The sequence below is a fragment of the Vigna umbellata genome, chromosome 7 (genome assembly GCF_029865625.1).
Source record: "Vigna umbellata cultivar VRB3 chromosome 7, Vumbellata_1.0, whole genome shotgun sequence".
Lineage (NCBI taxonomy): Eukaryota > Viridiplantae > Streptophyta > Magnoliopsida > Fabales > Fabaceae > Vigna > Vigna umbellata.
In genome coordinates this window covers 46207500-46218117 of record NC_142171.1, presented here as the reverse complement: position 1 = coordinate 46218117, position 10618 = coordinate 46207500, and positions in this window count along the sequence as shown.

Genomic DNA, 10618 nt, shown 5'->3' with positions numbered 1-10618 from the left:
TCCTCCACTTCCTCCACTGCTTGAACTTCGTCCACTTCCTCCACTTCATCAACTTCCTCCACTTCCTCCACATCCTCCACTTAGTCCACTTCGTCCCCTTCGCCCCCTTCGTCAACTTCTTCCACTTCATCAACTTCCTCCACTTCCTCCACTTCCTCCACTTCCTCCACTTCGTCCACTTCCTCAACTTCGTCAACTTCAACCACTTCGTCCACTTCCTCCACTTCCTCCACTTCCTTCACTTCCTCCACTTCCTCCACTTCCTCCACTTCCTGAACTTCGTCCTCTTCGTCAACTTCCTCCACTTCGTCAACTTCGTCCACTTCGTCCACTTCATCCACTTCCTGCACTTCCTCAACTTCCTCCACTTCATCCACTTCCTGCACTTCCTCAACTTCCTCCACTTCCTCCGCTTCCTCTACTTCCTCCACTTCGTCCACTTCCTCCACTTCGTCCACTTCCTCCACTTCCTGAACTTCGTCCACTTTGTCAACTTCCTCCACTTCGTCAACGTCGTCCACTTCGTCAACTTCTTGCACTTCGTCAACTTCCTCCACTTCATCCACTCCCTTCACTTCCTCCACTTCCTCCACTTCCTCTACTTCCTTCACTTCCTCAACTTCCTCCACTTCCTCCACTTCGTCCATTTCGTCCACTTCGTCAACTTCTTCCACTTCATCAACTTCCTCCACTTCATCCACTTCCTCCACTTAGTCCACTTCGTCCACTTTGTCTATTTCGTCTATTTCGTCCACTTATTCCCCTTCGTCAACTTCGTCCACTTCGTCAATTACCTCCACTTCCTCAACTTCGTCCACTTCCTCGACTTCATCACCTTCGTCCACTTCGTCCACTTCGTGCACTTCGTCAACTTCGTCCACTTCGTCAACTTCCTCCACTTCCTCCACTTCCTTCACTTCCTCCTCTTCCTCCACTTCCTCCACTTCCTCCACTTCCTCTACTTCCTCCACTTCCTCCACTTCCTCCACTTCCTCCACTTCCTCAACATCCTCCACTTCGTCAACTTCCTCAACTTCGTCCACTTCGTCCACTTCCTTCACTTCCTCCACTTCCTCCACTTCCTCTACTTCCTTCACTTCCTGCACTTCCTCTACTTCCTTCACTTCCTCCACTTCCTCCACTTCGTCCACTTTGTCCACTTCCTCCACTTCCTCCACTTCGTCAACTGCCTCCACTTCGTCACCTTCGTCCACTTGGTCATCTTCTTCCACTTCGTCAACTTCCTCCACTTCCTCACCTCCTCCACTTCCTCCACTTACTCCACTTGTCCACTTCGTCCATTTCGTCCACTTCGTCAACTTCCTCCATTTCCTGAACTTCGTGCACTTCGTCAATTTCGTTCACTTCGTCAATTCCTCAAATTCGTCCACCTCCTCCACTTCCTCAACTTCCTCCACTTCCTCAACTTCGCCCACTTCCTCATCTTCCTCCACTTCGTCCACTTCGTCCACTTCTCCCACTTCGTTCACTTCTCCACTTCCTCCACTTCGTCTACTGCGTCAACTTCGTCCAGTTCGTCAACTTCCTCCACTTTCTCCACTTGTCAACATCCTCCACTTCGTCCACTTTGTTCACTTCGTCCACTTCGTCAACTTCATCAACTTCTTCAACTTCGTCAACTTCGTCCACTTCCTCCACCTTCTTCACTTCCTCCACTTCCTCCACTTCCTCCACTTCCTCTACTTCCTCTACTTCCTCCACTTTGTCCACTTCCTCCACTTCGTCCACTTCCTCCACTTCGTCAACTTCCTCCACTTCGTTAACTTGTTCCACTTCTTCCACTACGTCCACTTCTTCCACTTCGTCCACTTCGTCCACTTCGTCAACTTCTTCCACTTCAACAACTTCCTCTACTTCCTCCACCTCCTCCACTTCCTCTGCTTCCTCCACTTCGTCCATTCCCTCCACTTCCTGAACTTCGTCCACTTCGTCAACTTCCTCCACTTCCTCCACTTCCTCCATTTCCTCCACATCGTCCACTTCCTCAACTTCGTCCACTTCCTCCACTTCCTCCACTTCATCCACTTCATCGACGTCCTCCACTTCCTCCACTTCCTCCACTTCGTCCAATTCGTCCACTTCCTCCACTTCATTCACTTCCTCGACTTCCTCCACTTCTTCCACTTCCTCCACTGCGTCCACTGCGTCCACTTCGTCCACTTCGTCAACTTCATCCTTGTCCTCCACTTCGTCCACTTCGTACACTTCGCCCACTACTTCCACTTCGTCCTCTTCTTCCACTTCTTCAACTTGGTCCACTTCGCCCACTTCCTCCAGTTCGCCACTTCGTAAACTACGTCCACTTCATCCACTTCGTCCACTTCGTGAACTTCGTCCGCTTCGTCAACTTTCTCCACTTCCTCCACTTCCTCTATTTCCTCCACTTTCTCCACTTGCTCCACTTTGTCCGCTTCGTCCACTTCGTCAATTTCATTCACTTCGTCAACGTCGTCCACTTCCTCCATTTCCTCCACTTCCTCAAGTTCCACCACTTCCTCCACTTCGTCAACCTCGTCAACTTCGTCCACTTCGTTAACTTCGTTAACTTCGTCAACTTCTTCCACTTCCTCCACTTCGTCCACTTCGTCCACTTCGTCCACTTCGTCCACTTCGTCCACTTCCTCCACTTCGTCAACTTCGTCAACGTCGTCCACTTCGTCCACTTCCTCCACTTCATCCACTTCCTTCACTTCCTCCACTTCCTCCACTTCCTCCACTTCCTCCACTTCCTCCACTTCCTACACTTCGTCATTCTCGTCCACTTCGTCGACTTCGTCCACTTCGTCCACTTCGTCCACTTCGTCCACTTCGTCCACTTCGTCAACTTCTTCCACTTCGTCAACTTCGTCCATTTCATCCACTTCGTCCACTTCGTCCACTTCCTGAACTTCGTCCACTTCGTCAACTTCCTCGAGTTCGTCAACTTCCTCCACTTCCTCCACTTCGTGCACTTCCTCCACTTCCTCAACTTCGTCCACTTTGTCAACTTCGTCCATTTCGTCAACTTCGTCAACGTCGTCCACTTCCTCCACTTGATCCACTTCCTCCACTTCCTCAACTTCCTCCACTTCCTCCACTTCCTCCACTTCGTCAACTTCGTCCACTTCTTCCACTTCGTCCACTTCGTCAACTTCTTCCACTTCATCAACTTCCTCCACTTCGTCCACTTCGTCCATTTCGTCCATTTCGTCCACTTCCTCCACATCCTAAACTTCTTCCACTTCGTCAACTTCATCCACTTTGTCAACTTCCTCCACTTCCTCCACTTCGTCCACTTCCTCCACTTCCTCCACGTCGTCCACTTCCTTCACTTCCTTCATTTCCTCTACTTTCTCCACTTCCTCCACTTCCTCCATTTCGTCCACTTCCTCCACTTGCACCACTTCGTCAACTTTGTCCACTTCGTCAACGTTGTCCACTTCCCCCATTTCCTCCACTTCTTGCACTTCCTGCACTTCCTCCATTTCCTACACTTCGTCAACTTCATCCACTTCGTCAACTTCGTCCACTATGTCCACTTCCTCCACTTCCTTCACTTCCTCCACTTCCTCCACTTCCTCTACTTCCACCACTTCCTCCACTTGCTGTACTTCCTCCACTTCCTCCAGTTCCTCCACTTCCTCCACTTCGTCAACTTCCTCCACTTCGTCAACTTCCTCCACTTCGTCCACTTGGTCAAATTCTTCACTTCGTCAACTTCCTCCACTTCCTCCACTTCCTCCACCTCCTTTACTTCGTACACTTCGTCCACTTCGTCCACTTCCTGAACTCAGTCCACCTCATATACTTCGTCAACTTCGTCCACTTCGTCAACTTCCTCCAGTTCCTCCACTTCGTCCACTTCCTCCACTTCGTCCACTTCCTCCACTTCCTCCACTTCCTCTACTTCCTCAACTTCCTCAACTTCCTCCACTTCCTGAACAACCTCCACTTCGTCAACTTCCTCAACTTCGTCCACTTCGTCAATTTCCTCCACTTCGTCAATTCCTCAACTTCCTCCACTTCCTCAACTTCCACCACTTCCTCAACTTCCTCCACTTCCTCAACTTCCTCCACTTCCTGCACTTCGTCCACTTCGTCGACTTCCTCCACTTCTCCCACTTCGTTCACTTCCTCCACTTCCTCCACCTCCTGAACTCAGTCCACTTCGTCCACTGCGTCAACTTCGTCCAGTTCGTCAACTTCCTCCACTTCCTCCACTTTCTCCACTTGTCAACTTCCTCCACTTCGTCCACTTCGTTGACTTCGTCCACTTCGTCAACTTCGTCAACTTCTTCAACTTCGTCAACTTCGTCCACTTCCTCCACTTCCTCCACCTTCTTCACTTCCTCCACTTCCTCCACTTCTCCACTTCCTCTACTTCCTCTACTTCCTCCACTTTGTCCACTTCCTCCACTTCGTCCACTTCCTCCACTTCGTCAACTTCCTCCACTTCGTTCACTTGTTCCACTTCTTCCACTTCGTCCACTTCGACAACTTCTTCCACTTCAACAACTTCCTCTACTTCCTCCACCTCCTCCACTACCTCCGCTTCCTTCACTTCGTCCATTCCCTCCACTTCCTGAACTTCGTCCACTTCGTCAACTTTGTCCACTTCGTCAACTTCCTCCACTTCCTCTACTTCCTCCACTTCGTCCACTTCCTCAACTTCGTCCACTTCCTCCACTTCTTCCACTTCATCCACGTCCTCCACTTCCACGACTTCCTCCACTTCCTCCACTTCCTCCACTTCGTCCAATTCGACCACTTCCTCCACTTACTTCACTTCCACGACTTCCTCCACTTCTTCCACTTCCTCCACTTCGTCCACTGCGTCCACTTCGTCCACTGCGTCCACTTCGTCCACTTCGTCCACTTCGTCAACTTCATCCATGTCCTCCACTTCGTCCACTTCGTACACTACTTCCACTTCGTCCTCTTCTTCCACTTCGTCCTCTTCTTCCACTTCTTCAACTTGGTCCACTTCGCCCACTTCCTCCAGTTCGGCACTTCGTAAACTTCGTCCACTTCATCCACTTTGTGAACTTCGTCAACTTTCTCCACTTCCTCCACTTCCTGCACTTTCTCCACTACCTTCACTTCCTCCACTTGCTCCACTTTGTCCGCTTCGTCCACTTCGTCAACTTCATCCACTTCGTCAACGTCGTCCACTTCCTCCATTTCCTCCACTTCCTCCAGTTCCACCACTTCCTCCACTTCGTTAACCTCGTCAACTTCGTCCACTTCGTCCACTTCGTTAACTTCGTCAACTTCCTCCACTTCCTCCACTTCGTCAACTTCTTCCACTTCGTCAACTTCGTCAACGTCGTCCACTTCCTCCACTTCATGCACTTCCTCCACTTCCTCCACTTCCTCCACTTCCTCCACTTCGTCAACTTCGTCCACTTCGTCCACTTCGTCCACTTCGTCCACTTCGTCAACTTCTTCCACTTCGTCAACTTCGTCCACTTCGTCCATTTCATCCACTTCGTCCACTTCCTCAACTTCGTTAACTTCGTCCACTTCCTCAACTTCCTCCAGTTAGTCAACTTCCTCCACTTCGTCCACTTCCTCAACTTCGTGCACTTCCTCCACTTCCTCAACTTCGTCCACTTCGTCAACTTCGTCCATTTCGTCAACTACGTCAACGTCGTCCACTTCGTCCACTTCCTCCACTTGATGCACTTCCTCCACTTCCTCCACTTCCTCCACTTCGTCAACTTCGTCCACTTCTTCCACTTCGTTCACTTCGTCCATTTCGTCAACTTCTTCCATTTCGTCAACTTCCTCTACTTCGTCCACTTCGTCCATTTCGTCCATTTCGTCCACTTCCTCCACTTCCTCCACTTCCTCTACTTCCTCAACTTCCTCAACTTCCTCCACTTCCTGAACAACCTCCACTTCGTCAACTTCCTCAACTTCGTCCACTTCGTCAATTTCCTCCACTTCGTCAATTCCTCAACTTCCTCCACTTCCTCAACTTCCACCACTTCCTCAACTTCCTCCACTTCCTCAACTTCCTCCACTTCCTGCACTTCGTCCACTTCGTCGACTTCCTCCACTTCTCCCACTTCGTTCACTTCCTCCACTTCCTCCACCTCCTGAACTCAGTCCACTTCGTCCACTGCGTCAACTTCGTCCAGTTCGTCAACTTCCTCCACTTCCTCCACTTTCTCCACTTGTCAACTTCCTCCACTTCGTCCACTTCGTTCACTTCGTCCACTTCGTCAACTTCTTCAACTTCGTCAAGTTCGTCCACTTCCTCCACCTTCTTCACTTCCTCCAATTCCTCCACTTCCTCCACTTCCTCTACTTCCTCTACTTCCTCCACTTTGTCCACTTCCTCCACTTCGTCCACTTCCTCCACTTCGTCAACTTCCTCCACTTCGTTCACTTGTTCCACTTCTTCCACTTCGTCCACTTCGACAACTTCTTCCACTTCAACAACTTCCTCTACTTCCTCCACCTCCTCCACTACCTCCGCTTCCTTCACTTCGTCCATTCCCTCCACTTCCTGAACTTCGTCCACTTCGTCAACTTTGTCCACTTCGTCAACTTCCTCCACTTCCTCTACTTCCTCCACTTCGTCCACTTCCTCAACTTCGTCCACTTTCTCCACTTCTTCCACTTCATCCACGTCCTCCACTTCCACGACTTCCTCCACTTCCTCCACTTCCTCCACTTCGTCCAATTCGACCACTTCCTCCACTTACTTCACTTCCACGACTTCCTCCACTTCTTCCACTTCCTCCACTTCGTCCACTGCGTCCACTTCGTCCACTGCGTCCACTTCGTCCACTTCGTCAACTTCATCCATGTCCTCCACTTCGTCCACTTCGTACACTACTTCCACTTCGTCCTCTTCTTCCACTTCGTCCTCTTCTTCCACTTCTTCAACTTGGTCCACTTCGCCCACTTCCTCCAGTTCGGCACTTCGTAAACTTCGTCCACTTCATCCACTTTGTGAACTTCGTCAACTTTCTCCACTTCCTCCACTTCCTGCACTTTCTCCACTACCTTCACTTCCTCCACTTGCTCCACTTTGTCCGCTTCGTCCACTTCGTCAACTTCATCCACTTCGTCAACGTCGTCCACTTCCTCCATTTCCTCCACTTCCTCCAGTTCCACCACTTCCTCCACTTCGTTAACCTCGTCAACTTCGTCCACTTCGTCCACTTCGTTAACTTCGTCAACTTCCTCCACTTCCTCCACTTCGTCACTTCTTCCACTTCGTCAACTTCGTCAACGTCGTCCACTTCCTCCACTTCATGCACTTCCTCCACTTCCACTTCCTCCACTTCCTCCACTTCGTCAACTTCGTCCACTTCGTCCACTTCGTCCACTTCGTCCACTTCGTCCACTTCGTCAACTTCTTCCACTTCGTCAACTTCGTCCACTTCGTCCATTTCATCCACTTCGTCCACTTCCTCAACTTCGTTAACTTCGTCCACTTCGTCAACTTCCTCCAGTTAGTCAACTTCCTCCACTTCGTCCACTTCCTCAACTTCGTGCACTTCCTCCACTTCCTCAACTTCGTCCACTTCGTCAACTTCGTCCATTTCGTCAACTACGTCAACGTCGTCCACTTCGTCCACTTCCTCACTTGATGCACTTCCTCCACTTCCTCCACTTCCTCCACTTCGTCAACTTCGTCCACTTCTTCCACTTCGTTCACTTCGTCCATTTCGTCAACTTCTTCCATTTCGTCAACTTCCTCTACTTCGTCCACTTCGTCCATTTCGTCCTTTCGTCCACTTCCTCCACTTCCTAAACTTCGTCCCCTTCGTCAACTTCCTCCACTTCGTCAACTTCCTCCACTTCCTCCACTTCCTCCACGTCGTCCACTTCCTTCACTTCCTTCATTTCCTCTACTTTGTCCACTTCCTCCTTTTCGTCCACTTCCTCCACTTGCACCACTTCGTCAACTTCGTCCAATTCGTCAACGTCGTCCACTTCCCTCACTTCCTACACTTCTGCACTTCCTGCACTTCCTCCATTTCCTACACTTCGTCAATTTCATCCACTTCGTCAACTTCGTCAACTTCGTCCACTTCGTCAACTTCGTCCACTATGTCCACTTCCTCCACTTCCTTCACTTCCTCCACTTCCTCCACTTCCTCCACTTCCTCCACTGCCTCCACTTCCTCCACTTCCTCCAGTTCCTCCAGTTCCTCCACTTCATCAACTTCCTCCACTTCGTCAACTTCCTCCACTGCGTCCACTTGGTCAACTTCTTCCACTTCGTCAACTTCCTCCACTTCCTCCACCTCCTCTACTTCGTACACTTCGTCCACTTCCTGAACTCAGTCCACTTCATCTACTTCGTCAACTTCGTCCACTTCGTCACTCCCTCCAGTTCCTCCACTTCGTCCACTTCCTCCACTTCGTCCACTTCCTCCATTTCGTCCACTTCGTCCACTTCATCAACTTCGTCCACGTCGTCGACTTCTTCAACATCGTCAACTTCAACCACTTCGTCAACTTCGCCCTTCCTCCACTTCCTTCACTTCCTCCACCTACTATACTTCCTCTACTTCCTCCACTTCTCGCTTCCTCTACTTCCTCCACTTCCTCCACTTCCTCCAGTTCCTCCACTTCATCCACTTCGTCAACTTCGTCCACTTCCTTAACTTCGTCCACTTCCTTTACTTCCTCCACTTTCTCCAGTTCCTCCACTTCGTCCAATTCAACCACTTCCTCCACTTCCTTCACTTCCTTCACTTCTTCGACTTCCTCCACTTCCTTCACTTCTTCGACTTCCTCCACTTCTTCCCTTCGTCCACATCGTCCACTTCGTCAACCTCATCCATTTCCTCCACTTCGTCCACTTTGTACACTTCTTCCACTTCGTCCACTTCTTCCACTTCTTCAACTTGCTCCACTTAGTCAACTTCGTCCACTTCCTCTACTTCTCCACTTCGTAAACTTCGCCCACTTCGTCTACTTCGTCCACTTCGTCCACTTCGTCCATTTCGTCCACTTCGTCAACTTCGTGAATTTCATCCACTTCGTCAACTTCCTCCACGTCGTCCACTTGCTCCACTTCTTCCACTTCCTCCACTTCCTCTACTTCCTACACTTCGTCCAGATCGTCCACTTCCTCCACTTCCTCCACTTCCTCCACTTCCTCCACTTCCTTCACTTCCTCCACTTCCTCCACTTCGTCCACTTCGTCAACTTCTTCCACTTCGTCAACTTCGTCAACTTCTTCCACTTTGTCAATTCATCCACTTCCTCGACTTCGTCCACTTCCTCCACTTCATCGACTTTGTCCAGTTCGTCCAATTCGTCCACTTCGTCCACTTCCTCAACTTCTTCCACTTCGTCCACTTCCTCAACTTCGTCCACTTCGTCCACCTCCTCCACTTCCTCCACTTACTCCACTTCTTCCACTTCCTCCACTTCCTCCACTTCCTCCACTCGTCACTTCGCCCATTTCGTCAACTTCGTTCACTTCCTCCACTTCGTCAACTTCGTGAACGTCGTCCACTTCGTACACTTCAACCACTTCGTCCACTTCGTGAACTTTCGTCCACTTCTGTTTCGTCAACTTCCTCCACTTCGTCCACTTCCTCCACTTCGTCCACTTCCTCCACTTCATCACTTGGTCCACTTCGTCAACTTCCTCCACTTCGTCCACTTCCTCAATTTCCTCCACTTCGTCCACTTCCTCCACTTTATCCACTTCCTCCACTTCGTCCACTTCCTCCACTTCCTACACTTCGTCAACTTGTTCAACTTCGTCAAGTTCCTCCACTTCGTCGTAGATTTCGTACACTTCGTCCACTTCGTCCATTTCGTACACTTCTCCACTTCGTCCATTTCTTCGACTTCGTCTACTTCGTCCACCTCTTCACGTCGTCCACTTCGTCCATTCCTCCACTTCCTCCACTTCGTCCAATTTGTCCACTTCCTCCACTTCCTTCACTTCCGCGACTTCCTGCACTTCTTCCACCTCTTCCACTTCGTCCACTTCGTCCACTTCGTCCACTTGTCAATTTCATCCAATTCCTCCAATTCGTCCACTTCGTACACTTCGTACGCTTCGTCCACTTCGTACACTTCGTGCTCTTCGTCCACTTCTTCCACTTCTTCAACTTGGTCCACTTAGTCAACTTCGTCCACTTCCTATACTTCTCCACTTCGTAAACTTCGTCCACTTCGTCAACTTCGTCAACTTCGTCAATTTCGTCCACTTCGTCAACTTTCTCCACTTCCTCTACTTCCTCCACATCGTCCACTTCCTCCACTTCCTCCACTTCCTCCACTGCCTCTACTTCGTCCAGATCGTCCCTTCCTCCAATTTCTCCACTTCCTCCACTTCGTCCACTTCCTCCACTTCCTCCACTTCCTCCACTTCGTCAACTTCTTCCACTTCGTCAACTTCGTCAACTTCTTCCACTTCGTCAAATACATCCACTTCCTCGACTTCGTCCACTTCCTCCACTTCATCGACTTTGTCCACTTCGTCCAGGTCGTCCAGTCCGTCCAATTCGTCCACTTCGTCCACTTCGTCAACTTCTTCTACTTCACCACTTCCTCAACTTCGTCCACTTCGTCCACCTCCTCCACTTCCTCCACTTACTTCACTTCTTCCACTTCCTCCACTGCATCAACT